This window comes from Schistocerca nitens, chromosome 9, assembly GCF_023898315.1.
Source record: "Schistocerca nitens isolate TAMUIC-IGC-003100 chromosome 9, iqSchNite1.1, whole genome shotgun sequence".
NCBI classification, from domain to species: domain Eukaryota; kingdom Metazoa; phylum Arthropoda; class Insecta; order Orthoptera; family Acrididae; genus Schistocerca; species Schistocerca nitens.
The window spans coordinates 184,452,919-184,479,524 of NC_064622.1; positions in this window are offsets into that span (position 1 = coordinate 184,452,919).

A 26,606-nucleotide genomic window follows, 5' to 3' on the forward strand; every position below is an offset into this window, starting at 1 on the left:
TTGCCCTCTACATCTCCATCTGGTACCATGGAAGTTATTCCGTGATGTCTTAACAGATGTCCTATCATTCCGTCACTTCTCCATGTCGGTGTTTTCCACATATTTCCGCATATTCTGCGCAGAACCTCTTCATTCTTTACCTTATCAGTCCACCTAATTTTCAACATTCGACTGTAGAACCGCATGTCAAATGCTTCGATTCTCTTCTGTTCTGGTTTTCCCAAAGTCCATGATTCACTACCATACAATGCTGTACTCCGAACATACATTCTCAGAAATTTCTTCCTCAAATTAAGGCCTATGGTTCAAGTGGCTCTAAGCACTATGGGAATTCACACCTGAGGTCATCAGTCCCCTAGACTTAGAAGTACTTAAACCTAACTGACCTAATGACATCACACATATCCATGCCCGATGCAGGATTCGAACCTGCGACCGTAGCAGCAGCGCGGTTCCGGACTGAAGCGCCTAGAACCGCTCTGACACAGCGGGGGGCTAAGTCCTATGTTTGATGCTAGTAGACTTCTGTTGTCAAGGAATGCCCTTTTTGTGAGTGCTAGTCTGCTTTTGATGTCCTTGCTCCGTCCTTGATTATTTTCATTAACTTCGTAACCATCAATCCTGATATTAAGTTTCTCGCTGTTCTGATTTGTGCCACTTCTCATTACTTTAGCCTTTCTTTGATTTCTTGTTAATCCATATGCTGTACTCTTTACGCTGTTCATTCCATTCAGCAGATCATGCAATTCTTCTTCACTTTCACTCAGGATGTCAATGTCATCTGCGAAATGTATTATTGATAACCGTTCACCTTGAATTTTAATTCCACTCTTAAACCACTCTTTTATTTCTATCATTGCTTCTTCGATGTACAAATTGAACAGTAGGGGCGACAGACTGCATTTCTGTCTTACACCCTTCCTAATCGAGCGCTTCTTTCCTGGTCCTCCACTCTTACTATTCCCTCTTGGCTCTTGTACATACTGTATATTACCTATCTCTCCCCATAGCCAACCCCTATTTTTCTCAGAATTTCGAACACCTCGCACCATTTTACATTGCCGGACGCTTTGTCCAGTTCGACAAATCCTATAAAGGTGTCTTTATTTTTCCTTAGTCTGGCTTCCATTACCAGCCGCATCGTCAGAATCGCTCTCTGGTGCCTTTACCTTTCCGAAAGCCAATCTGATTGTGATCTAACACGTCCTCAGTTATATTTTCCATTCTACTGTATATTATTCTTGTAAGCAACTTGGATGCGTGAGATCTTGAGCTGATTGTGCAATAATTCTAGCACTTGTGAGCTCTTGCAGTCTTCTGAATTGTGTGAATGATTTTTCTCCGAAAGCCAGATGGTATATCGCCAGACTCATACATTCTGCACACCAGTGTGAATAGTCTTTTTCTTGCCACTTCCCTCAATGATTTGAAAAATTCTGATGCTATGTTATCTATACCTTCTGCCTTATTTGATCTTAAGTCCTCTAAAGCTCTTTTAAATTCTTATTCTAATACTGGATCCCCTGTCTCTTCTAAATCGACTACTGTTTCTTTTTCTATCACATCAGACAAATCTTCCCCGTCATAAAGGCCTTCAATGTACTCATTACACCTGTCCACTCTCTCCTCTGCATTTAACAGTGGAATTCCCGTTGCATTCTTAATGTTACCAGCATTGCTTTTAATGTCACCGAAGATTGTTTTGTCTTTCCTGTATGCTGAGTCTGCCCTTCCGACAATCATTTCTTTTTCGATTTCTTCACATTTTTCATGCAAGCATTTCGTCTTAGCTTCCCTACACTTCCTATTTGTTTCATTCCTCAGCGACTTGTATTTCTGAATTTCGGAATTGCCCTGAACATTTTTGTACTTCTTTCTTTCATAGATCGACTGAAGTATTTCTTCTGTTACCCATGGTTTCTCCACAGTTACCTTCTTTGTGCCTATGTTTTCCTTTTCAACTTCTGTGATTGCCCTTTTTAGAGATGTCCTTTCCTCTTCAACTGTACTGCCTACTGAGATATTCCTTATTGCTGTTTCCATAGCCATAGAGAACTTTAAGCGAGTCTCGTCATACCTTAGTACTTCTGTATCACACTTCTTTGTGTATTGATTCTTCTTTACTGATCTTTTGAATTTCTGTGATGACTGGGTGTTGTGTGATGTCCTTAGGTTAGTTAGGTTTAAGTAGTTCTAAGTTCTAGGGGACTGATGACCGTAGATGTTAAGTCCCATAGTGCTCAGAGCCATTTTTGAATTTCAGCCTACTCTTCATCACTACTGTAGTGTGATCTGAGTCTATATCTGCTCCTGGGCGCGCCTTACAACCCAGTATCTGATTTAGGAATCTGTCTGATCATGATGCAATCTAACTGCAATCTTCCCGTATCACCTGGCCATTTCCAAGTATGACTGCCTCCTCTTGTGATTCTTGAACATTATTTATTTAGCGTATGGCCAACACAGACATATCATAAAATTAAATTACATATACATATGTACCCAAGAAACTTAAGTTTGTCTTTACAACTGAATATCCAGTCCTTCAATACAACGCCGCACTACATCTGGAGTTGCTAGGAGGAAGTCCTCTTCGCCACCGTCATAGGCTCGACTCCTGCATTCAAAATGGTTCAAATGGCTCTGAGCACTATGCGACTTAACTTCAGAGGTCATCAGTAGCCTAGAACTTAGAACTAATTAAACCTAACTAACCTAAGGACATCACACACATCCATGCCCGATGCAGGATTCGAACCTGCGACCGTAGCGGTCGCTCGGTTCCAGACTGCAGCGCCTAGAACCGCACGGCCACTCCGGCCGGCGAATCCTGCATTCACTGACAATGTGGTGAACGGGTTGATATGGAGCCCCGCAGTCACAGGCTGGATTAGCAGCTTCTTCCACTTAAAGGGAGCATCCCTGCATCGGCCATGGCCGGTACAGATTCTGTTGAGGGTAGTCCAGGTCTTGCGTGGTAGTTCGAATCCACTTGGAAGTTTAGCACCTGAGAAGATGTTATGCAGGCACACATCTGTCATTGCTTCCCACCGTCATTTCCATTTTTCAAGGGGTTCGAAATCTTTAGCATCCTGTCAGGAGCATCGCACGGAGTTGGATGGTGCGATTTCAGTCTCTTACGACATAAAAGTGTCAGGTAGCTATGCGAGGGTAGGTTAGAATTCCTGGAGATATTGTGGATTTCCCTCATCTGCATACATCTGAGCGACAGGTATGAGGTGCTACCCAGTGTTGATGATATCTCTGAGCCAGCACGGGATGCCTCTCCTGTTGGGCCAGCGGTGGCTTTTCCTGCGCAGTACAGACAAGTACAGAGAGAGGGTGGGTATGCTAGTCACTGGGAGCACCAATGCTAGGCGGGTGATGGAGCCCCTCAGGGAGATAGCGGGCAAGGCGGGAAAGAATTCCAGTGTGCATTCGGTACGTTTTCCGGGAGGCCTCATCCGTGATGTGGAGGAGGCCCTGCGGCAGCTATCGATTGCACTAGATGTAACCGGCTGGATGTAGTGGCACATGTCGGCACGAATTGCGCCTGCCGCTTGGGTTCTGAGGCCATCGTCGGCCCCTTTCGGCGGCTGGCTGATTTGGTGAAGGCAACTAGTAACGCACGCGGGGTGCAGGCTAAGCTGTATATTTGTAGCATCGTACCCCGGGGTTGATCGCGGTCCTCTAGTATGGAGCAGAGTGGAAGGTCTAAACCAGGGTTCAGACGGCTCTGCTACGGATGCGAATTTCTCGACCTCCGCTATCGGCTGCAGAATCATAGGGTTCCCCTTAGTAGGTCAGGTGTGCACTACACGCAGGAAGCGGCTACTAGGGTAGCGGAGTACGTGTGGCATACACATGGGACTGTTTTAGGTTAGAGAACCCCTCCCTTGGGAGCACAGTCGATTTATCAGTTAAATCAGCCATGGCGACCTCAGAGAATCTTGATCCTCTGTGATCGGAGATAGAAAAGGTTAATATGATTATAGTGATCTGCAGAAGCATTCAAGGAAAGGTCCCAGAACTAGTATCGCTTACTGAATGTTATAATGCACAGATTGTATTGGAAATAGTAAGCTGGTTGGATCTAGACGTTGGCGCCGGCCGCTGTGACCGAGCGGTTCTAGGCACTTCAGTCCGGAACCGCGCTGCTGCTACGGTCGCAGGTTCGAATCCTGCCTCGGGCATGGAAGTGTGTGATGTCCTTAGGTTAGTTAGGTTTAAGTAGTTCTAAGTTCAAGGGGACTGATGACCTCCATGCTGAGTCCCATAGTGCTTAGAGCCATTTGAACCATTTTTGAACCAGACGTCAATGACAACGAAATCCTAAGTTCAGACTGGAAAGTTTATCGTAAGGATAGGTTAGTCACCAATGATGGTGGCGTGTTGAGTGCAGTAAAAATTCGGCAAATCTAGCGAGATTATTACGGATTCCGAATGTGAATTAATCTGGGTGAAATCGAGTATCAAAGAACGGTCAAAAATGGTGATCGGATGCTTTTATAGACCACCTGAGTCAGGATCTGTAATTGTAGAGCGCTTCAGACAGAACTTGCAGAATATCATTAGTAATTTTCCTGATCATGCCGTTGTAATAGGGAGTGACTTCAATTTGCCAGTTATAGATTGGAAGTGTTATGCCATCAAAACTGGTGCCATAGGGAATCGTGTGGCATTGTTCTGGGTGTCTTGTCCAGAAAATTACCTTGAGTAGATAGGGTCTTAGACCTCCTGGCAACAAACAGACCTGAACTTATCGAATCAATTAACGTAGAGGAAACCGAGCGAGGTGGCGCAGTGGTTAGCACACTGGACTCGCATTCGGGAGGACGACGGTTCAATCCCGCGTCCGGCCATCCTGATTTAGGTTTTCCGTGATTTCGCTAAATCTCTCCAGGCAAATGCCGGGGTGGTTCCTTTGAAAGGGCACGACAGACTTCCTTCCCCATCCTTCCTTAATCCGATGAGACCGATGACCTCGCTGTTTGGTCTCTTCCCCCAAACAACCAACCAACCAACGTAGAGGAAGGTATCAGTGCTCATAAGGCTGTGACAGCATATATGACGACAGGTCCTACAGGGAATGTTAAGAAAGGCAGGAAGACGTATTTGCTCAGCAAGGGTGACAGGATATAAATTTCAGACTATCTCAGTAGTCAGCATCAAATATTCGGCGATGAGGACGAAGATGCGGAGAACAAATGGAAAAAATTCAAAGGCATCGTTCAACATGCCCTAGACAAGTATGTTCCGAGTACGGTTTTAAGAGATGGGAGAGATCCACCGTGGTTTAATAGCCGTATGAGAAAAGCACTGTGTAAGCAAAGACCACTTCACTTCAGATTCAACTGAAGTAAAAACCTAGCTGACAAACGAAATCAGAACGAAGCGAAAATAAGCGTAAGGAGAACAATGAGAGAGGCGTTCAATGATTTTGAAAGTAAGACGTTGTCAGTCGACCTGAGTAAAAACCCTAAGAGATTTTCGTCGTATGTAAAAACAGTAAGTGGGTCAAAATCATCTATTCATTCTCTCAGCGACCACATCGGCCCGAAACGGAAGGTAACAGAGAGAAGGCCGAAATACTGAACTCGGTCTTCTGATGTTGTTTCACCGGGGAAGATCGTAACACTGTCCCTCCTTTCAATCGTCGTGCGAACGTCGAAATGGTAGATATTGAGATAACCGATCGCGGAACTTAAAAGCTGGTACAATCGCTTAGTAGTGGAAAGGCTTCAGGTTCAGATGAGATACCTATAAGATACTATAAAGATTATGCGAAAGAAGTTGTTACCCTCCTAGCAGTGACTTATCGTAGATCGCTTGAGCAACGAAAGGTACCTAACGACTTGAAAAAAGCACAGGTTTTTCCCGTTTTCAAGAAAGGCCGTAAAACAGATCGATGTAATTATAGACCTATATCGCTGACGTCAATCTGTTGTAGAATCATGAAACTTGTTTAATGCTCAAGAATTATGATGCTCTTGGAAAATGAGCAGCTCCATCATGGATTCTGCAAACAGAGATCCTGCGAAACCCAGCTCGCTCCTGTACGGATTATCGGAGTCATCTGCGATTGTATCCAAGACTTTCTTGCAGATAGAATCAACACGTCGCTCTTAATGGAACTAAATCGACAGATATAATGGTAATATCCGGAGTACCACAGGGAAGTGTGATAGGACCGTTGCTGTTTCCAATCTATATAAATAATCTAGCAGAGAGCGTCGGATGCTCTTTAAGGCTATTCGCAGATGATGCCGTTGTCTATGCCAAAGTAGCAACGCCAGACGATAGTCTGCAGAACGACCTGCAGAGAATTGATGAAAGGTGCAGACTGTGGCAGTTGACCTTGAACGTAAATAAATGTAACATATTGCGCGTACATAAGAGAAGATATCCACTACTGTACGGCTACACTATTGATGACAAACAGCTGGAGAGAGCGTCTGCCGTAAAATATCTAGGAGTAACTATCCAGAGCGATCTTAAGTCAAACAGCATATTACTTCCCCCTACGTACGTCTCGCGCATTGACCACGAGGAGAAAAATTCGAGACATTAGAGCCAATACAGAGGCTCGCCGATAATCATTCTTCCATCGCACTATTCGCGAGTGGGACAGGGTTGCTGGATCAGACAGTGGTACCGAAAGTACCCTCCGCCACACACCACTAGGTGGATTGCGGAGTATGATGTAGATACCCTGACATCGCAATTTCTCTTGCAGCCTAGGACCATAGAAATTCCTTATAAGCGTATCCAGTTAAATTCGTGTTAATGTGATAAATTTTGAAGATAACTGGTGGCTACACAATAAATAAGATCATAAGTACGGCTGTTGCCGTTTCATTTTGTTACAATAGTAAACGGCCGTGGTCCCCAAGACCTCCTGTAAAAGGATGGACATGCAAAAAACGTAATGTTTTCCATCGATGACTTTTATTAGAGGACAAGCTGTAATGCTGCTGTTGTGCTATCTCACTTTGACATTAAATGAACTTAAATTGGCCACATGGTGTGCAAAATAATAACATCTCTGTACACAATAGAAAGTCTTAAGTGACATAAATCCATTAATCCAAACACTGATAAATAAATACCATATAATCGCATAAACTGCGTACGATAGTCTACATCTACATCTACATTTATACTCCGCAAGCCACCCAACGGTGTGTGGCGGAGGGCACTTTACGTGCCACTGTCATTACCTCCCTTTCCCGTTCCAGTCGCGTATAGTTCGCGGGAAGAACGACTGTCTGAAAGCCTCCGTGCGCGCTCTAATCTCTCTAATTTTACATTCGTGATCTCCTCGGGAGGTATAAGTAGGGGGAAGCAATATATTCGATACCTCATCCAGAAACGCACCCTCTCGAAACCTGGCGAGCAAGCTACACCGCGATGCAGAGCGCCTCTCTTGCAGAGTCTGCCACTTGAGTGTATTAAACATCTCCGTAACGCTATCACGGTTACCAAATAACCCTGTGACGAAACGCGCCGCTCTTCTTTGGATCTTCTCTATCTCCTCCGTCAACCCGATCTGGTACGGATCCCACACAGATGAGCAATACTCAAGTACAGGTCGAACGAGTGTTTTGTAAGCCACCTCCTTTGTTGATGGACTACATTTTCTAAGCACTCTCCCAATGAATCTCAACCTGGTACCCGCCTTACCAACAATTAATTTTATATGATCATTCCACTTCAAATCGTTCCGCACGCATACTCCCAGATATTTTACAGAAGTAACTGCTACCAGTGTTTGTTCCGCTATCATATAATCATACAATAAAGGATCCTTCTTTCTATGTATTCGCAATACATTACATTTGTCTATGTTAAGGGACAGTTGCCACTCCCTGCACCAAGTGCCTATCCGCTGCAGATCTTCCTGCATTTCGCTACAATTTTCTAATGCTGCAACTTCTCTGTATACTACAGCATCACCCGCGAAAAGCCGCATGGAACTTCCGACACTATCTACTAGGTCATTTATATATATTGTGAAAAGCAATGGTCCCATAACACTCCCCTGTGGCACGCCAGAGGTTACTTTAACGTCTGTAGACGTCTCTCCATTGATAACAACATGCTGTGTTCTGTTTGCTAAAAACTCTTCAATCCAGCCACACAGCTGGTATGATATTCCGTAGGCTCTTACTTTGTTTATCAGGCGACAGTGCGGAACTGTATCGAACGCCTTCCGGAAGTCAAGAAAAATAGCATCTACCTGGGAGCCTGTATCTAATATTTTCTGGGTCTCATGAACAAATAACGCGAGTTGGGTCTCACACGATCGCTGTTTCGGGAATCCATGTTGATTCCTACATAGTATATTCTGGTTTTCCAAAAACGACATGATACTCGAGCAAAAAACATGTTCTAAAATTCTACAACAGATCGACGTCAGAGATATAGGTCTATAGTTTTGCGCATCTGCTCGACGACCCTTCTTGAAGACTGGGACTACCTGTGCTCTTTTCCAATCATTTGGAACCTTCCGTTCCTCTAGAGACTTGCGGTACACGGCTGTTAGAAGGGGGGCAAGTTCTTTCGCGTACTCTGTGTAGAGTCGAATTGGTATCCCGTCAGGTCCAGTGGACTTTCCTCTGTTGAGTGATTCCAGTTGCTTTTCTATTCCTTGGAAACTTATTTCGATGTCAGCCATTTTTTCGTTTGTGCGAGGATTTAGAGAAGGAACTGCAGTGCGGTCTTCCTCTGTGAAACAGCTTTGGAAAAAGGTGTTTAGTATTTCAGCTTTACGCGTGTCATCCTCTGTTTCAATGCCATCATCATCCTGGAGTGTCTGGATATGCTGTTTCGAGCCACTTACTGATTTAACGTAAGACCAGAACTTCCTAGGATTTTCTGTCAAGTCGGTACATAGAATTTTACTTTCGAAATCACTGAACGCTTCACGCATAGCCCTCCTTACGCTAACTTTGACATCGTTTAGCTTCTGTTTGTCTGCGTTTAAACTTGGAGTGAAGCTCTCTTAGCTTTCGCAGTAGTTTCCTAACTTTGTTGTTGTACCACGGTGGGTTTTTCCCGTCCCTCACAGTTTTACTCGGCACGTACCTGTCTAAAACGCATTTTATGATTGCCTTGAACTTTTTCCATAAACACTCAACATTGTCAGTGTCGGAACAGAAATTTTCGTTTTGATCTGTTAGGTAGTCTGAAATCTGCCTTCTATTACTCTTGCTAAACAGATAAACCTTCCTCCCTTTTTTTGTATTCCTATTAACTTCCATATTCAGGGATGCTGAAACGGCCTTATGATCACTGATTCCCTGTTATGCACATACAGAGTCGAAAAGTTCAGGTCTGTTTGTTATCAGTAGGTCCAAGATGTTATCTCCACGAGTCGGTTCTCTGTTTAATTGCTCGAGGTAATTTTCGGATAGTGCACTCAGTATAATGTCACTCGATGCTCTGTCCCTACCACCCGTCCTAAACATCTGAGTATGTTATTATTATTCTACATTGATGACTTGGCACTGCAGGGAACTAGGATCTGGAAGTAGTAAGGTGCTGAGTGAAAATGAAATAATGTATGAAAGAAATTTCTTTATTTATGTTCTATATAGGCCGGTTTTTAATTTACAGAAGCAAGTAGTATTTGCTCGTACCCAAACATATTCTCAATCAACAGTTTCTGTAATACATTTGGGCAGATAGCTGACACTAGAAATATATATATATATATATATATATATATATATATATATATATATATATATATATATATATGACAACGAGAGCAGATTATAGCTCGAATGATACCAAAATACGCAGGTGAAAGAATTAATAATACCAAATTTACATACATTCATACGAGAGGTGTTATGTACAGCAAAGAATTTAAAGGAATTATGTGTTCGCCGGCCGCGGTGGTCTAGCGGTTCTAGGCGCTCAGTCAGGAACCGCGCGACTGCTACGGTCGCAGGTTCGAATCCTGCCTCGGGCATGGATGTGTGTGATGTCCTTAGGTTAGTTAGGTTTAAGTAGTTCTAAGTTCTAGGGGACTTATGACCACAGATGTTGAGTCCCATAGAGCTCAGAGCCATTTGAACCAATTATGTGTTCCTCTTGCGTGCAATTTCTGTAATATTTATTAATAGGTGTCCAAAACTTGAAACAATTAACTCATCTGTGAAGGAAACAGGGCAGACGGCAACATCAATAATTGCCAAAACGCATAGAAAGAACTACTAGCAGAAAAAAATAAAAAAAAATTAAAAATGAAAAGAAATTACGTGCACAGGTGTAAGCATGTACAATCATGGGTAGAAAATTTAAAACGCCCACGTCTGTGAAGCAGACATTTGCGTCAACAAATATCGATCACATAGATGATCAAATTACACTCCTGGAAATGGAAAAAAGAACACATTGACACCGGTGTGTCAGACCCACCAAACTTGCTCCGGACACTGCGAGAGGGCTGTACAAGCAATGATCACACGCACGGCACAGCGGACACACCAGGAACCGCGGTGTTGGCCGTCGAATGGCGCTAGCTGCGCAGCATTTGTGCACCGCCGCCGTCAGTGTCAGCCAGTTTGCCATGGCATACGGAGCTCCATCGCAGTCTTTAACACTGGTAGCATGCCGCGACAGCGTGGACGTGAACCGTATGTGCAGTTGACGGACTTTGAGCGAGGGCGTATAGTGGGCATGCGGGAGGCCGGGTGGACGTACCGCCGAATTGCTCAACACGTGGGGCGTGAGGTCTCCACAGTACATCGATGTTGTCGCCAGTGGTCGGCGGAAGGTGCACGTGCCCGTCGGACCGGACCGCAGCGACGCACGGATGCACGCCAAGACCGTAGGATCCTACGCAGTGCCGTAGGGGACCGCACCGCCACTTCCCAGCAAATTAGGGACACTGTTGCTCCTGGGGTATCGGCGAGGACCATTCGCAACCGTCTCCATGAAGCTGGGCTACGGTCCCGCACACCGTTAGGCCGTCTTCCGCTCACGCCCCAACATCGTGCAGCCCGCCTCCAGTGGTGTCGCGACAGGCGTGAATGGAGGGACGAATGGAGACGTGTCGTCTTCAGCGATGAGAGTCGCTTCTGCCTTGGTGCCAATGATGGTCGTATGCGTGTTTGGCGCCGTGCAGGTGAGCGCCACAATCAGGACTGCATACGACCGAGGCACACAGGGCCAACACCCCGCATCATGGTGTGGGGAGCGATCTCCTACACTGGCCGTACACCACTGGTGATCGTCGAGGGGACACTGAATAGTGCACGGTACATCCAAACCGTCATCGAACCCATCGTTCTACCATTCCTAGACCGGCAAGGGAACTTGCTGTTCCAACAGGACAATGCACGTCCGCATGTATCCCGTGCCACCCAACGTGCTCTAGAAGGTGTAAGTCAACTACCCTGGCCAGCAAGATCTCCGGATCTGTCCCCCATTGAGCATGTTTGGGACTGGATGAAGCGTCGTCTCACGCGGTCTGCACGTCCAGCACGAACGCTGGTCCAACTGAGGCGCCAGGTGGAAATGGCATGGCAAGCCGTTCCACAGGACTACATCCAGCATCTCTACGATCGTCTCCATGGGAGAATAGCAGCCTGCATTGCTGCGAAAGGTGGATATACACTGTACTAGTGCCGACATTGTGCATGCTCTGTTGCTTGTGTCTATGTGCCTGTGGTTCTGTCAGTGTGATCATGTGATGTATCTAACCCCAGGAATGTGTCAATAAAGTTTCCCCTTCCTGCGACAATGAATTCACGGTGTTCTTATTTCAATTTCCAGGAGTGTAGTTTCAAAATTTAGAACTTAACGTACACGGCTGTTAAGCAGTCACATAGCATCACTATTTCAGTAATATGCGTAATCATAGTAAACAGAAAATTTAAAATAATGTACACGTCTTTGAAGCAAAGGACCTAGAGCCCATGAATTAATCACAGTAAAGTCTCGATTTCGCCTAATTCGCCAGACTGTTGCTCGACAAATTCTAAATCATAAATACAGAGTACAAACTAAATTTACATAGCAACTGAATGGCAGGTGGTACGTGGACTCCCAACGATAAAAGAAACGTTAGGGCATGTAGCTGAGACTATTTGGACCCCTAAGGCACTAAAATACTGGAAATGCCAGACACCGAAACTCTATTGTAGAGAACACATACGTCTTTTGAAACTGGTACCTTCTTACAGTTAAGTAATTATTTGAATCTAAACTATGCGATTCCAGAGTCATTTTCAAGTGTCAAAGATCTATGAGGTATATATGCAGACTGAACCGATGAATGAAAATTTGTACCAATTACAGGATTTGAACCCAGGTCTCTGGTTCACTAGACATATGTGCTAACCACTATGCCATTCTGGCACACTGGCTTTACACCATTGTACGGACTACCAAGTGGGCTGAGGTGTGATGGGAGTTTGGACTGAGGGGGGAGGCACGCTAGGGTAGTTCGTGGAGTTGTGCAAAGCCAGTGTGCCACGTTGTCTTAGTGGTTAGCACAGTGAGAAGGAGACCAGGCCTTGGTACAAACTTTCATTCATCGCTTCAGTTTGCATATGTTGATTTAGACACCTTTTTATTGCCATGATGCTGGCCCACATAATGACATCGGCCATACACGGCCAGTTTATTGTCAAATAAAAAGTGACACTCTGAAGTGATTGCACAGGGGAGGTGTTGTTTCGCGAATCCTGACCAACACTTAGAAATGGAGCTTCGTCGTCTGTGTATCAGGACAGAGCGAATCGTGGACGGCGTATACGGCCATATGCGCCAGCCAAGGCAGCAGGAACGCACCTGAAGTCCAAATCCAGAGTTAGGCTCGTCACCATACACGCAGGACAGAGGTGTAATTCCGCAGTAGGCGACAGGTCAGCCTGCGATGTGAACATCAGTCGTACAGACACCGTGAGCGACGCCCACAGCTCTCCGGCACGACCCCCGATACTAAACGATGGTCAACAAAAACACCCAAAGCCTAGAATAACGTATCTATGTTCGTACTTGTGTTGTCTGTAGAAAGTGTGAGACACTGAAGTATCAGAGAAGTTTGTTTTCCAGTGTATGTTGTTATCGTCACATGGATGTCAGCAAAGTGATAACGGTGGCCTATTGGGGTCGAAATGGATTACAGACAATTTCTCAGTTGTTGTTGTTGTGGTCTTCAGTCCTGAGACTGGTTTGATGCAGCTCTCCATGCTACTCTATCCTGTGCAAGCTTCTTCATCTCCCAGTACCTACTGCAGCCTACATTTCTCAATTAAGTTTATTTAAAATACAGTGTAGTAGCAGTTGGGTGGTGCAGAGAGCTATGTCATAATTAAGCATAGTAAAGAGCACACAGATACATATTCAGTGATGATTGGGTGCTGCAGAGAGCTATGTCATAATTAAGCATAGTAAAGAGCACACAGATACATATTCAGTGATGCTTGGGTCGAAGTAACACAGAGAAGGAGCGACACTTCTTAGTTATTTGATGAAAAGGTGATCTTCCTGTTAGTCGTTAGCACATTTTATCATCATTTTAGTACCAGATGTTGTACTACGGCTATGAATTGATGACAGGTATTGAGGAGTCTGATGACTAAGAAACTGACGAAGAACATAAAAGATTTCGTCGATAGCTCGTCCTCATCAGTGGACTTGCTCTTATTCTTTTGTTTTACATATCTTACGTGTCACTGCTTTAGCTCTCTGTTGCTCATATCTGATACAGAATAGCATTTATTGGCCACAATTTACTATGTGACACCTTTGGAAACATACTACCGAGAGCTCTGGTGTGGGCAGTGTAATGTAGTGGTTAGCAACGATAGTGAGCATGCTGTTCGTCACCAGCTCAAATCCGACCGCTAGTAATTATTTATTAGATAGTAATTAATATTTCTGGAACATATGTCTGCAAAGGCTGCGCGCCGAAACGCGGTGTTTTTGAGCGGGGAGGTCTTGGTGCTCGGTTCATATTCGAGCTGGGAACATAGGGTAAAAAGCTTTTGGTTTAGCCCTGATCAGTGACCATTTGTACAATCCTTAGAAAATATGTCTTAATGTAGCTATGTTAAGTACATTAAGCAAGTTTTGAACGACAAACCGGTGCTAGCGCCCACACAAATTGTACGAATCGATTAACTTCTTTTCCAAAAGATTTTAATTGGGATGCAATTGATGATCAGCGAATGGCACCATCTGTACGTGCACCGTTCGGGTTTTACGTGCAAAAAGAGTCACCCTTAAATAACTCCGGACTGGAGCAAGACTGACAGTTGATCTTTGGTCCACTGTTGTATGGGACCTTGGTATAAGATACGTTTTAACCATCTGAAATAAAATCTTATTTTGTTTGGGATTTACGTGCAAAAAACACGTTTTTCTTTAAACTTGTAAGAATCGGTTCACACTTTGTACGGAGGCAGGTAAATGGATCAAGTGAATATGAAATTTTTTATCCAATAATCGTTATCCGTTTCGAGATACGATGGTTTAATGTTTTTCTGAGAGGTTTTCGAAGCGCACCATTTCCATACTTTAAATTTGTACGATTCCGTTTAAACTCTGCGCGTGTGTAGGTAAATGGGAACAGTCAAACTGAAATTTTGTTATCCAATGATTTTCATGTATTGTCGAGATACGATGGTTTAAAGTCGAGCTAAATGTGAACTGAATGGATGGAAACAGTTTAAAGTGAATCAAATCAATAAAACATGCATCTTATGATAAAATTAAAATTTCGCTTTCAAATATGTTACTTCATTCTGATTTTACCTGGAAAATCGACTTTCTCCTTTTTATTTTTTTGTTTTTATTTTTTATTTTATTTTATTTAATTAATTAATTTATTTATTTTTTGCGCACCACGTCCACGTTTCAGACGTGTAGGAATCGGTTCAACTTTTATAAGAAGGTAGACAAAGACCTGTAATTAATGGTCGTCCTTTTGCTATGCGAAAGCGTTATCGACTACCACGATATAAGCAATAAAAGTTCTATACCGGATCAGTCGTCACCTGAGTCAACAAAAATCTACAGTGGTTGTTAATCTGTGGTGGTCTAATATCAAAATTGTTCTTGAGTAAAAGTGGAGAACCAGAATGACAAATGCTCCTATCGTACCACAAAAAAGGCGGACATGTCCTGGGCAGAAGAGCAATGTTTTGTTTTGATAAATGTCTTTGAAGCTGCCAGATACATCGGGAAGTTAGTTCCCTTCTTTTACATACCCAACTCATCCCAGGACATATTCGCCTCTTTTTGTGCTACGATAGGAGAATTTTTCATTCTGGTGTTTGAGTAGTCCAGAATGTTCGACCTCTGAATAAATATAAGGATTATGGCAAACTCCAAGTTTGTGTAAATAGCTACACCCTCCGTCCAGGTTGTACGGTGGTGTCAATAACAGTGCTTTGAAAAGTGCTTTCGGTTTTTAGTGTTGTACTGCACTGATGAACCTGCCTTCAGTTGTGGGTTTGATTGTGGTTTCGATGTGTCAATATACTGTGGGTATAAGCAGTGCTGAACAGATATCTCTTACCGAAACTGTTTGCAAGCCTATCACGTCTTTTGATCGCCTTTCTGTGCCTGAAAATGTCGTTGTTAAGCTTTCTTTAGTTGAGACCTGCACGTCTTTTTGATAAACGTTCCGCTATTATGCCATTTTGTTTTCAGAATACATGACAATAACAAGACGACGGAGCAGTCGAATGATTGGTATGTTACTGTTGACGAAACAGTATGAAATAGCGATGAACTGGAGATACTATGGTGATTTGATGGCAAATTTACTAAGACGGTGACAGTAACCTACTGCATTTTTTTGTAATAATGAACAACAAACATTTCAACCTGATGGGATAGAGCAGTTTACAAAACAATGCAAGAGAACTTGAATTCATGCATGTGTTGGTTAAAGCATGTACAAAGATCTGGACATGCCCTTTTCAAAGCAAAGGTTGTAATATGTATGGGAGTGATACTGATACGTAGGCCGGCCGCGGTGGTCTCGCGGTTCTAGGCGCGCAGTCCGGAACCGTGCGACTGCTACGGTCGCAGGTTCGAATCCTGCCTCGGGCATGGATGTGTGTGATGTCCTGAGGTTAGTTAGGTTTAAGTAGTTCTAAGTTCTAGGGGACTGATGACCACAGCAGTTGAGTCCCATAGTGCTCAGAGCCATTTGAACCATTTGAACTAATACGTAGGAAACTAATTATATCCTCGGAAAGTGATTTTCAGGAAACAATACACAAGTTGAACAAACGAACAGAAGCATTGGAAATAAAATAAAACTTAGTTAACCTTGTTGAGACTGTAATAGATTTTGCGCTCGTAACCATCACGGAACGTCTGCTTTTATTTTCCATAATTTGCATACGTCCAGGAAAATTTTAAATTTATATGCCGAACTTCAATTATACGTAGTCTATGAAAAATGTGATTCGAGGGTCCAGTCTCCTCAGTCATCCTATAAAATAGCGATTTTTACGATTTTTTTGGAGAATCTAAAAAAGCAAAGAACGCAAGGCTTTTGTACATTATTTATTGATTCTTGGACAACGTCAGTCATCCTATAAAATAGCGATTTTTACGATTTTATGGAGAATCTAAAGAGGCAAAGAACACAAATCTTTTGCACATTATTTATTGATTCTTGGACAACGTTTTAGGATTTTTTAAAGGAAAAGTTCTCTGTCCAAAATGAGATGTAAGCACGACGGAAGTCATCCGCTCAGGAAATTTTATCTGAAATCAAAAACCAAAAAATTTTCTCAATCTGTAGAATACCGCGCACGGTGTAATAGCACAATTTTCTTTCAAATTTGAAAAAAAATATTAAAATGACGGACGTTTGAAACAAAATTGTAGTTTTGTCATGTGTTTTTGGTCGCGTTTTCTGCATTAACTACTCAATAAATTAAAATAAAAAATTAAGATATTACTACTTGCGGACATGCCCCAGGAGTAATTTAGCTAACTTTCAGAAATATATCTTTATTACTGTGCCCGCAGTCCATTGCGCCAGTTTGAAGTACACTGATTTTCAAGCTGACAGAATGAACTGCGGGCACAATAATTGAACGGATGGTGGCTAACTCACGATAACTCACCATAACAAAGCTACTGATGTGCGAGATGTAGGTCGACCTGCTTGTATAGCGCAACACGTAGTGTGATAGTTCGCGAGACAGAAAGGTGATTCACACCCGGATCGAATCTGTGACGCGGGTTAACTACGACTACCGATACACTGGCCAGCCAGGGTGTGGCAAATGCTGGGCTGGTCCCCACTTTCCACCTCAGAAAATACGACACATGAACAATTAAAACACGATCCCACACAGATCAAAATATCCTCAGTTTATAGACAATCGGAGTGTAAGACTTCACGCCCTAAGGTAACTGACGAGTGCGATGACAGAGAGGACATCACGCTGCAAAGATAAATAAAATACACTACTGGCCATTGAAATTGCTACACCACGAAGACGACGTGCTACAGACGCGAAATTTAACTGACAGGAAGAAGATTCTGTGATATACAAATGATTAGCTTTTCAGAGCCTTCACACAAGGTTGACGCCAGTGGCGACAACTACAACGTGCTGACATGAGGAAAGTTTCCAACCGATTTCTTATACACAAACAGCAGTTGACCGGCGTTGCCTGGTGAAACGTTGTTGTGATGCCTCGTGTAAGGAGGAGAAATGCTTACCATCACGTTTCCGACTTTGATAAAGCCTATTGCGATTGCGGTTTATCGTATCGCGACATTGCTGCTCGTGTTGGTCGAGGTCCAATGACTGTTAGCAGAATATGGAATCGGTGGGTTCAGGAGGGTAATACGGAACGCCGTGCTGGATCCCAACGGCCTCGTATCACTAGTAGTCGAGATGACAGGCATCTATCTTATCCGCATGGCTGTAACGGATCGTGCAGCGACGTCTCGATCCCTGAGTCAACAGATGGGGACGTTTGCAAGACAACAACCATCTGCACGAACAGTTCGACAACATTTGCAGCAGCATGGATTATCAGCTCGGAGACCATGGCAGCGGTTACCCTTGACGCTGCACCACAGACAGGAGCACCTGCGATGGTGTACTCAACGGCGAACCTGGGTGAACGAATGGCAAAACGTCATTTTTTCGGATGAATCCAGGTTCTATTTACAACATCAAGATGGTCACATCCGTGTTTGGCGACATCGCGGTGAACGCACATTGGAAGCGTCTATTCGTCATCGCCATACTGGCGTATCATCCTGCGTGATGGTGTGGGGTGCCATGGTTACACGTCTCGGTCACCTCTCGTTCGCATTGACGGCACTCTGAACAGTGGACGTTACATTTCAGATGTGTTAGGACCCGTGGCTCTACCCTTCATTCGATCCCTGCGAAACCCTACATTTCAGCAGTATAATGCACGACCGCATGTTGCAGGTCCTGTACGGGCCTTTCTGGATACAGAAAATGTTCGACTGCTGCCCTGGCCAGCATATTCTCCAGATCTCTCACCAATTGGAAACGTCTGGTCAATGGTGGTCGAGCAACTGGCTCGTCACAATACGCCAGTCACTAGTCTTGATGAACTGTGGTGTCGTGTTGAAGCTGCATATGCAGCTGTACCTGTACACGCCATCCAAGCTCTGTTTGATTCAATGCTGAGGCGTATCAAGGCCGTTATTACGGCCAGAGGTGGTTGTTCTGGGTACTGATTTCTCAGGATCTATGCACCCAAATTGCGTGAAAATGTAATCACATGTCAGGTCTAGTATAATATATTTGTCCAATGAATACCCGTTTATCATCTGTATTTCTTCTTCGTGAAGCAATTTTAATGTCCAGTAGTGTGAATTTACCAAAACTTGCGTATAGTGGAGTCCATGCCAGACGCTGATGAGAAGAAGCATTATAACTTCTTAGCACGGTGCGTCAGTGCGAAGCTAATTAAAGTGACATTTCCGAAAACGACTCTCACAGCAGCTACCTCCGTATCCGGCAGGCTCCCTGTCGAGGCGCCAGCCCCAAGTTACCGCCCGCGGCGTCTCTGGCAACGGCGACGCCCATGGCGACGGCGACGGCGACGACTATGCTGATGGCGCAGACGGCGGAGCGGAGCATCGGAAGCATTAGCCCCCGCCGTTTGTTTTTATGCGACGCTTCCTGCGGCGCCGTGCCTGCTTTATGCGCCACTCGACGCCGGCGTCGTATCCAGGCGAATGGTCGAGCGCTCATTGGTCGGCACTATATGCAGTAGCTGGACCCCCGTCAACTCAAGCAAATCACACTGTGTAAGAACGTTGCTGGTCTTATGGAAGCGCACTGGCTTCCATAAATTGGGATAATACTGAGGAAGAAAATAACAGAAGGCAGGAAACATATGAAACATTTGATACTGGGCTTATGAAAGCTGCTACCACATCATTACTGCAGAACTGACTGTGCAAATTGCATTCTTTCGGAGACACTTGAAGATTTCGCTTCTGAAGACCAATGGGTATTTAGTTCGTTTCACATTTAACTGCTAAGAAGCAAAGAGTCATGTTGGAGAGCGCACGGAGCTCTCACAATGAATCTCCTTCTGAATAAGGACAAATTACTATTGTCTTTCCACAGGGTTCAATTCTGGGACCACTTCTGTTCTTGCTACGTATAAATGGCATACGAGCTTACACAGATAAAGCAGAACTAGTGCCCTTTGTTGATTATACAACCATCATAATCAAGTCCAACAGAACTACAAATAGAAGAAGTGAAATTAAATATTCAAAAGTGCTGTTCTCGGTAAACGACTAATCACTTAATTTAAAAATAAAAACGGTTCATTCAGTTCTTCACGAGGCGAGATGTCCAATTATTAATAAAAGTACATCACGTATGAAAGAAAAAATGCAAAATTGGCTGTTCACAGTTCTTGAGTGTGTATACTGACCGGAACAGGAATAGGAAATGTCAAATAACATATGTTCTGAAACGCTTTAGTTCGGCAACATTTGCTCTACTTTTAATTTATAATTTTCGTAATTAGAACATTAGCTAGTTACCTTACTTTGCCTGCTTCCCTTCGTTGATGTCAAATGAAATAATACTCTTAGCCAATTGCACAAAGACACAAAGAATTCAGTGCACAGAAATTTGATGTAAGGATTGTATCTACCGTCCATCCTCGAACGCCATGTTATTGTCTTCTGAAGTTTGTTGTGACGAATGAGATGCAACTTGAAAGTAATCAGAACATTCCTAAAAATAGAATTAGGCACAAAAATATTCTCCATTACACACAACTAATGCCTACTCTTGCACAGAAACTAAAGTCATTACATTTATAATTTTTTTTATTAAAACGAAAAATAAATCCATCGTGTATCCATGGTTTCACAGAGAATCCTGCTGAAACGTTCTATATTACGAATCAAGGAAAATATAAAGTGCTAAACTAAATCAAAACAGAACTAAATACGCAGATCTACAGCGCTGAGGTTCTCACGTACCATCACCTGATGTTGGTGGGAAGGTAGACGATGGCGTCGGAATGAGAGAAGACAGCGAGAATAGCCAACTGAATCTTAGAGGTGGCCAAACCCAGGCAGATATCAGATAATTACATTCTCGTTCTTTAGCTGGTCAGAATACCAAAACAATTTTTAACCATGCATTTGATGAGCAGCAGATTCAATTAAGGAGGACTAAGAGCCACGACATTGGTTGACAATAGGTATTTTCTATTATATTACTTTATTGGTTTCAAGCAAAGCCAGTTTGAAGAGATACATTGCTAATTTTCGTGTGGATCTACCCAAGGAGCTAAGAGCTAGCCTAAAAGAACAATGTTCTGTAATTTTTAAAATATTGTATAGTATATTTGATCTCTGGTTATTTATTTATCTCATTCTATTGCAATAATACATATTTCAAAGGGGCAGGAACCATACTTTGGGGACGTACTAATTTTAACGGTACTCTTTCGACAAACTCAAACAGTCTCAAAAGTAACAATGTCTTTCGTCGTGAGGTCACCTTGAAATATCTGAGGTCGCATGAAGCCTCAAAACCACATGCCTTTGGTGTAACAGTCCTGAAGTTACGGTTGCTTGCTCGTGAGTGTACTTTCGTCAGCTGGTCAGCGAATTCGCTAGTCTTTATACCAACACTGTATTCACTGAAGGCGAATCAGTTTATGTGGTTCATTTGATCTGTTAGGACTTCTCAGTGTATCGTGTGTCAAAGATTTTTACACTTTTTGTCTTAAGGTACCTTCGTTACAGACTGTAGGTTTCTCACAGAGTCGACTTACTAGCACCTTGTTGACTTGTAAGTCAATTGTATATATAATACTTTGGGGAACTGTGGACAACTCTTAAAGCTGCTATCGACGTTACTGGAGGTAATAAGAAGGGTTTGAAACACTAATTTCTTCTCCTCATCGGAGATTTCGTGTCGTCGCTTCAAGTCATTGGTGGCAGTCTGCAAAGATAAACTCTTACCTGTGTCCCTATTTTTCTAGCACCTTGATACAGATATTGTTAACTTTAAGCATTTCCGCATCCTAACTAGTTTGAGGTTTTCAAGTGCATAAAACCGATCAAGGTGGTGCAGTGGTTAGCACAATGGACTCACATTCGGGAGGATGACGGTTGATACCCGCGTCCAGCCATCAGTAAAATGCCGAGATGGTTCCTTTGAAAAGGCACGGGTGATGTCCTTCCCCATCCTCCCTTAATCCAGTGGGACCAATGACCTTGCTATTTGGTCCCATACTCCCAAATCAACCAACCAACGAAGTACTTAAAGCTGTAACACTGTTAAGTATATCGTTGTAAAAAAACGGCAAGAAATCAGAGGAAGGAACGTCTCGTGCGTTGAAAAGGCTACCAGCAGTCCACGGAGTGCGGATGCGTGGAAACATTTGATTTTGTCGGATGAATCACTATTCACTGTTGCAACTTAATACTGTGTAAACACGACTTGTCTAAGTCACTAGCTGGCAGGTTAACTAAAATAAATAAAAATACAATCGCCATTGCGTCCTTAGGTACTTTGCCAGAGGTATTATCTTCCCTGCGGGTGTTTGTGTAGTATGATGTCGAAAACTCTTTACGTTCCACTTAGGTACGGCAGTGCATACACTGAGCTACTTAAAAGAAATGGAACTGTTCCCTGATCTAAATCGCTGACTGGTTGCCAACTCGACGGCAACACCATTTCACACAGAACGCTACTTTGAATAATCGGAAACTGACACAAAGCCCTGCATGAATGGGAGCAGGAGATACTATTCGAGCATCTTGTTGCACTTGATAAGTCGACTGCAGCTCCAGAGGAATATGTGATATTGTATTACCACTGCAGACATATGACATAACGAAGAAGATTTAGGCTTCACCGATACATCCTAAAATAGGAAAATTCAGTCTATTTTTCGCAGCCGAGGACCAGCATAGCTCTTTGTAGAATAACTTAGTGGTGCTAGAACGATTTAGTACGGTTGCTCTTACGGAGACATAGTACAACATAACATGAACATGAGAAAATGTGCTACTACGAACGGACATCTCTCTGGGCCGAGGAGCTATTGATTGCATTTATACATACAGGAATATTACATCTTTTACTTTCCGTACAAAAGCTGTTCGTAAATGCTCCAGGAATATACTTATTCAGGCAAGACTATTACCTCATTCCTAAGAGTTAAAATTGGAAAAACATTAGAGAATCACCAATATTATAAGCCTCCGAAAAGTGTTTCCTTCTTACATGTTGATTATAGGCTGTGCATTTGTTTCACTTTATTAATAGTTCCCACTAGAAGAACCCATTATTGGATGCATCGTAGCTGCGACCACTAAACTCTTTTGAGACGTACACGTCAGTAAACGAATATACAGCGTATTCGGAAATTTCCATTACGGACTTCTAGGACTTCTAGAGGGGAGTGAGCAGATAATATTTTGAATTGGAACCCACCGTTTCCGTGCTGAAACCATTTGAAAACATGTTGGTAACGCGACCACTTTTACAATTAAATTATTACGCGTGTCCCAGTACATCACTTGTTTTACGGTTCAACTCGTTAATAGCCAAAGAAACTGCTTGTGTACTCGTGGTCGGGTTCTCTTTAACGAGCTGCAGTGCGTCCTCTTCCTATTCTGCTGTGCGGCGTCTCGTTGGAGCGTCACAGTCACGCCTGCTGACAGTGAAGGTACTATTTCTCGAAACCGTTGAGTATTTGTCGTGAAAAGGGTATGCGATGGAGTCGGACGTTGTGGGGACGATCTCGATAAAGGCGACGAGCAGCTCTTACATTACCGTGAACTTCGCCTTTCATCAAGATCCTGTAGCTGTATTCTGCAAACGTGTACTCAACCATGTTACTCTAATAATCATATACACATCAAATGGCATCAGCCGATCCGACGTAACCAACGCCCCCCCCCCCCCCTCCTGGTCACTACAACGACTACCTTTGTTGCATACCTACCTAATAGTGTCTTCAAACTGTTGTACCACAGAAACGTTATGTTTCCGGACATGGGATTCTATTCAAAATATTATGTACTCATTCCCCTCCACAAGTCCTGGGAGTGTGTAACGGGAATTTCCGAATACTCTTCATGAAGTGAAGGAAGCGAAGCAGCAAAAATTGCACTCACTGCAAATGAAAATAAATAAAAATGTATGACAACGGCCAGTCTAAGCCCAGAAGGACGTCACATGACCTGAAAGTCTCTGACAATGTTTCAAAGGTTACAAGTAGCCTGCCTGTTTTGGCTAAACACCACAGTACTACAAAACCGGGCGAGGAGAGCGATTTATGCAGGGGGCCTGTATTATTTTATACACGTTAAACAAAGTGAGAAATTATTTCGAATCAGAATCATCAGCAAGCTAGTTAGGACTTCACTTAAATAAAAACTTGAGAAAGGGGAACATTACGTAAATTGCAGTTTAAAGCAATGCTGTATGGAGCCGACAGCACATATATTTAAGACCTGTAATCCTACTTCGTTTACAAGTAAAAGAGATCAAACAGGATAGCTATTCTGGCACTTCTGAACTCAAACGTTACGGAAACAGGGATCCATATTTATTCTCAAGATGGTGCGGTACAAACTGGTTGACGAGTACAAATGGTTCAAATGGCTCTGAGCACTATGGGACTTAACTTCTGAGGTCATCAGTCCCCTAGAACTTAGAACAACTTAAACCTAACTAACCTAAGGACATTACACACATCCATTCCCGAGGCAGGATTCGAACCTGCGACCGTAGTGGTCGCTTGGTTCCAGACTGTAGCGCCTAGAACCGCTCGGCCACCCCGGCCGGCGATTAGTACAACACTGAAGTTTGCCGTAACATTTATTACACAGGAAACTCACACTCCGTCCTTGGATATTGGTTACACTAAATAAGTAACACAAATTGTGTGACAATGTAAAGCAGCAGTAAGGGTAAAACACACACTTCATGTGAGAAAGAGAATGTTGAGACACAAGAGCCTGTTGCGGTTCTTTATTACGTGACGTTAGTTGGAGTAATGGCTGAAGATCGTACTACTTGGGTAGAGAAACATAAGAAACAAAAGTATTCCACACACAAGAGCTACGTTGATCCACTTAAGCCGAGATAGCCCAGCGACAAATTTGAATTTGGAATTACTGGGCGCTCACGTGGTAAAAAAAAATTACGTTGATTTCAGACAGACTATCAAAACCATTTTAAAGAGTGAAAGAAACACCGTTAAGTTCTTTACCGAATACAGACACATGTAATTCACCTGCTACTATGTGTTTCAGCACAGACAGAAAGAATCATGAAACTAATCTATTGACTTGACTTCGTTCCTGTCGTTCCCCCTGGAACATAGGGCCGTGACGAAATTCCTGCACCTGGCACGATATCTAGAAAGTCTCTTCACTTCACTCCAGGTTTTCCCATCCTGTGCAGCATCTCTCTCGATCGTACTTTTCCACGACTGTTTGGGACGACCACGTTTTCTATCTCCTTGAGGGTTCCAATCCAATGCCACTCTTTCAACAGCTCCATCTGGTTTCCTCAATGTATGTCCAATTCAGTTCCATTCTCTTTCCTTGATATTGATTGGTTGCTGATTTGTCTCCTTCCAAAGATTTTCATTTTTCATTATATCTGGCCGTCTCACATTTAAAATACGCCGGAGACAGCGGTTGATAAAAACTTGGAGCTGGTTTTTGATGTGGTTAGTCGCCTTCCAAGTTCTGGAACCATACAACACAACAGCCTTCATATTGCTACTGAAAAGCCTGAGTTTGGTCTTCTTTGAAATGTTCGTATTCCTCCAAACAGGGTACAAACGCACCATTTCCTTTGCGGATGCCACTACGGACGTCCTCCTCAGCAAGTCCTGTAGTCGTGACTATACTTTCGAGATAGAGGGAAGATTGGACCTGTTCTACGTCCTCTCCATTAATGGCAGGCTTATTCGTGATGGTCGAATTTATCCGCATTTGTTTGGTTTTGCAAACATTTATCTCGAGGCCTGCAACTTCCGCCTCTTTCTGTAACCTGGCCAGTTTCTCTTCGCTGCCTTGATATTGTTGTGCCATTAAGCAGATGTCGTCTGCGAAATCTAGATCTTCGAGCCTATCCCGCATCCCCCATTGCACACCTCTCTTCCGTTCCCAAAAATGGTTCAAATGGCTCTGAGCACTATGGGACTCAACTGCTGTGGTCATAAGTCCCCTAGAACTTAGAACTACTTAAACCTAACTAACCTAAGGACAGCACACAACACCCAGCCATCACGAGGCAGAGAAAATCCCTGACCCCGCCGGGAATCGAACCCGGGAACCCGGGCGTGGGAAGCGAGAACGCTACCGCACGACCACGAGATGCGGGCTCTTCCGTTCCCCTTCACTCTCTTCATCACATGGTCCAATACCAAAAGAAGTAGTGTTGGCGAAAGAATACATCCTTGTCGTATTCCCGAATTAATTTGGAAAGACTCTGTTAGTTTTCCATTATGTAGTAATGGTTCAAATGGCTCTGAGCACTATGGGACTTAACATCTATGGTCATCAGTCCCCTAGGACTTAGAACTACTTAAATCTAACTAACCTAAGGACGCCACACAACACCCAGTCACAACGAGGCAGAGAAAATCCCTGACCCCGCCGGGAATCGAACCCGGGAACCCGGGCGTGGGAAGCGAGAACGCTACCGGACGACCACGAGATGAGGACCATTATGTAGTACTTGGCATTCATAGTCTTCATACATTTCCTTGATGATGTTAATAATCTTCGTTGGAATGCCATATTTTGCAAGTGTATCCCACATGACTCTTCGACTGACAGAATCGAAACCCTTTTCAAAGTCAGTGAAGGTAAGACAGTTGATGTATTGCCACTTCGCACTTTGTTCCAAAATAATTCTGAGAGTATTGATAAGGTTCACACAGCCTTCGATGTTTTCTAAAACCCGCCTGCTCTCTCCTCAGTTGTGCTCCCACAGAGTCCTTAGTGCGGTTTAAAATGATCCTCGAAGTGCCTTGGTACTGACAATAGGGTAATGCCCTGCCAGTTGTTGCAGTTAGTAACATCTCCTTTTTTGGGTGTTTTCATAATA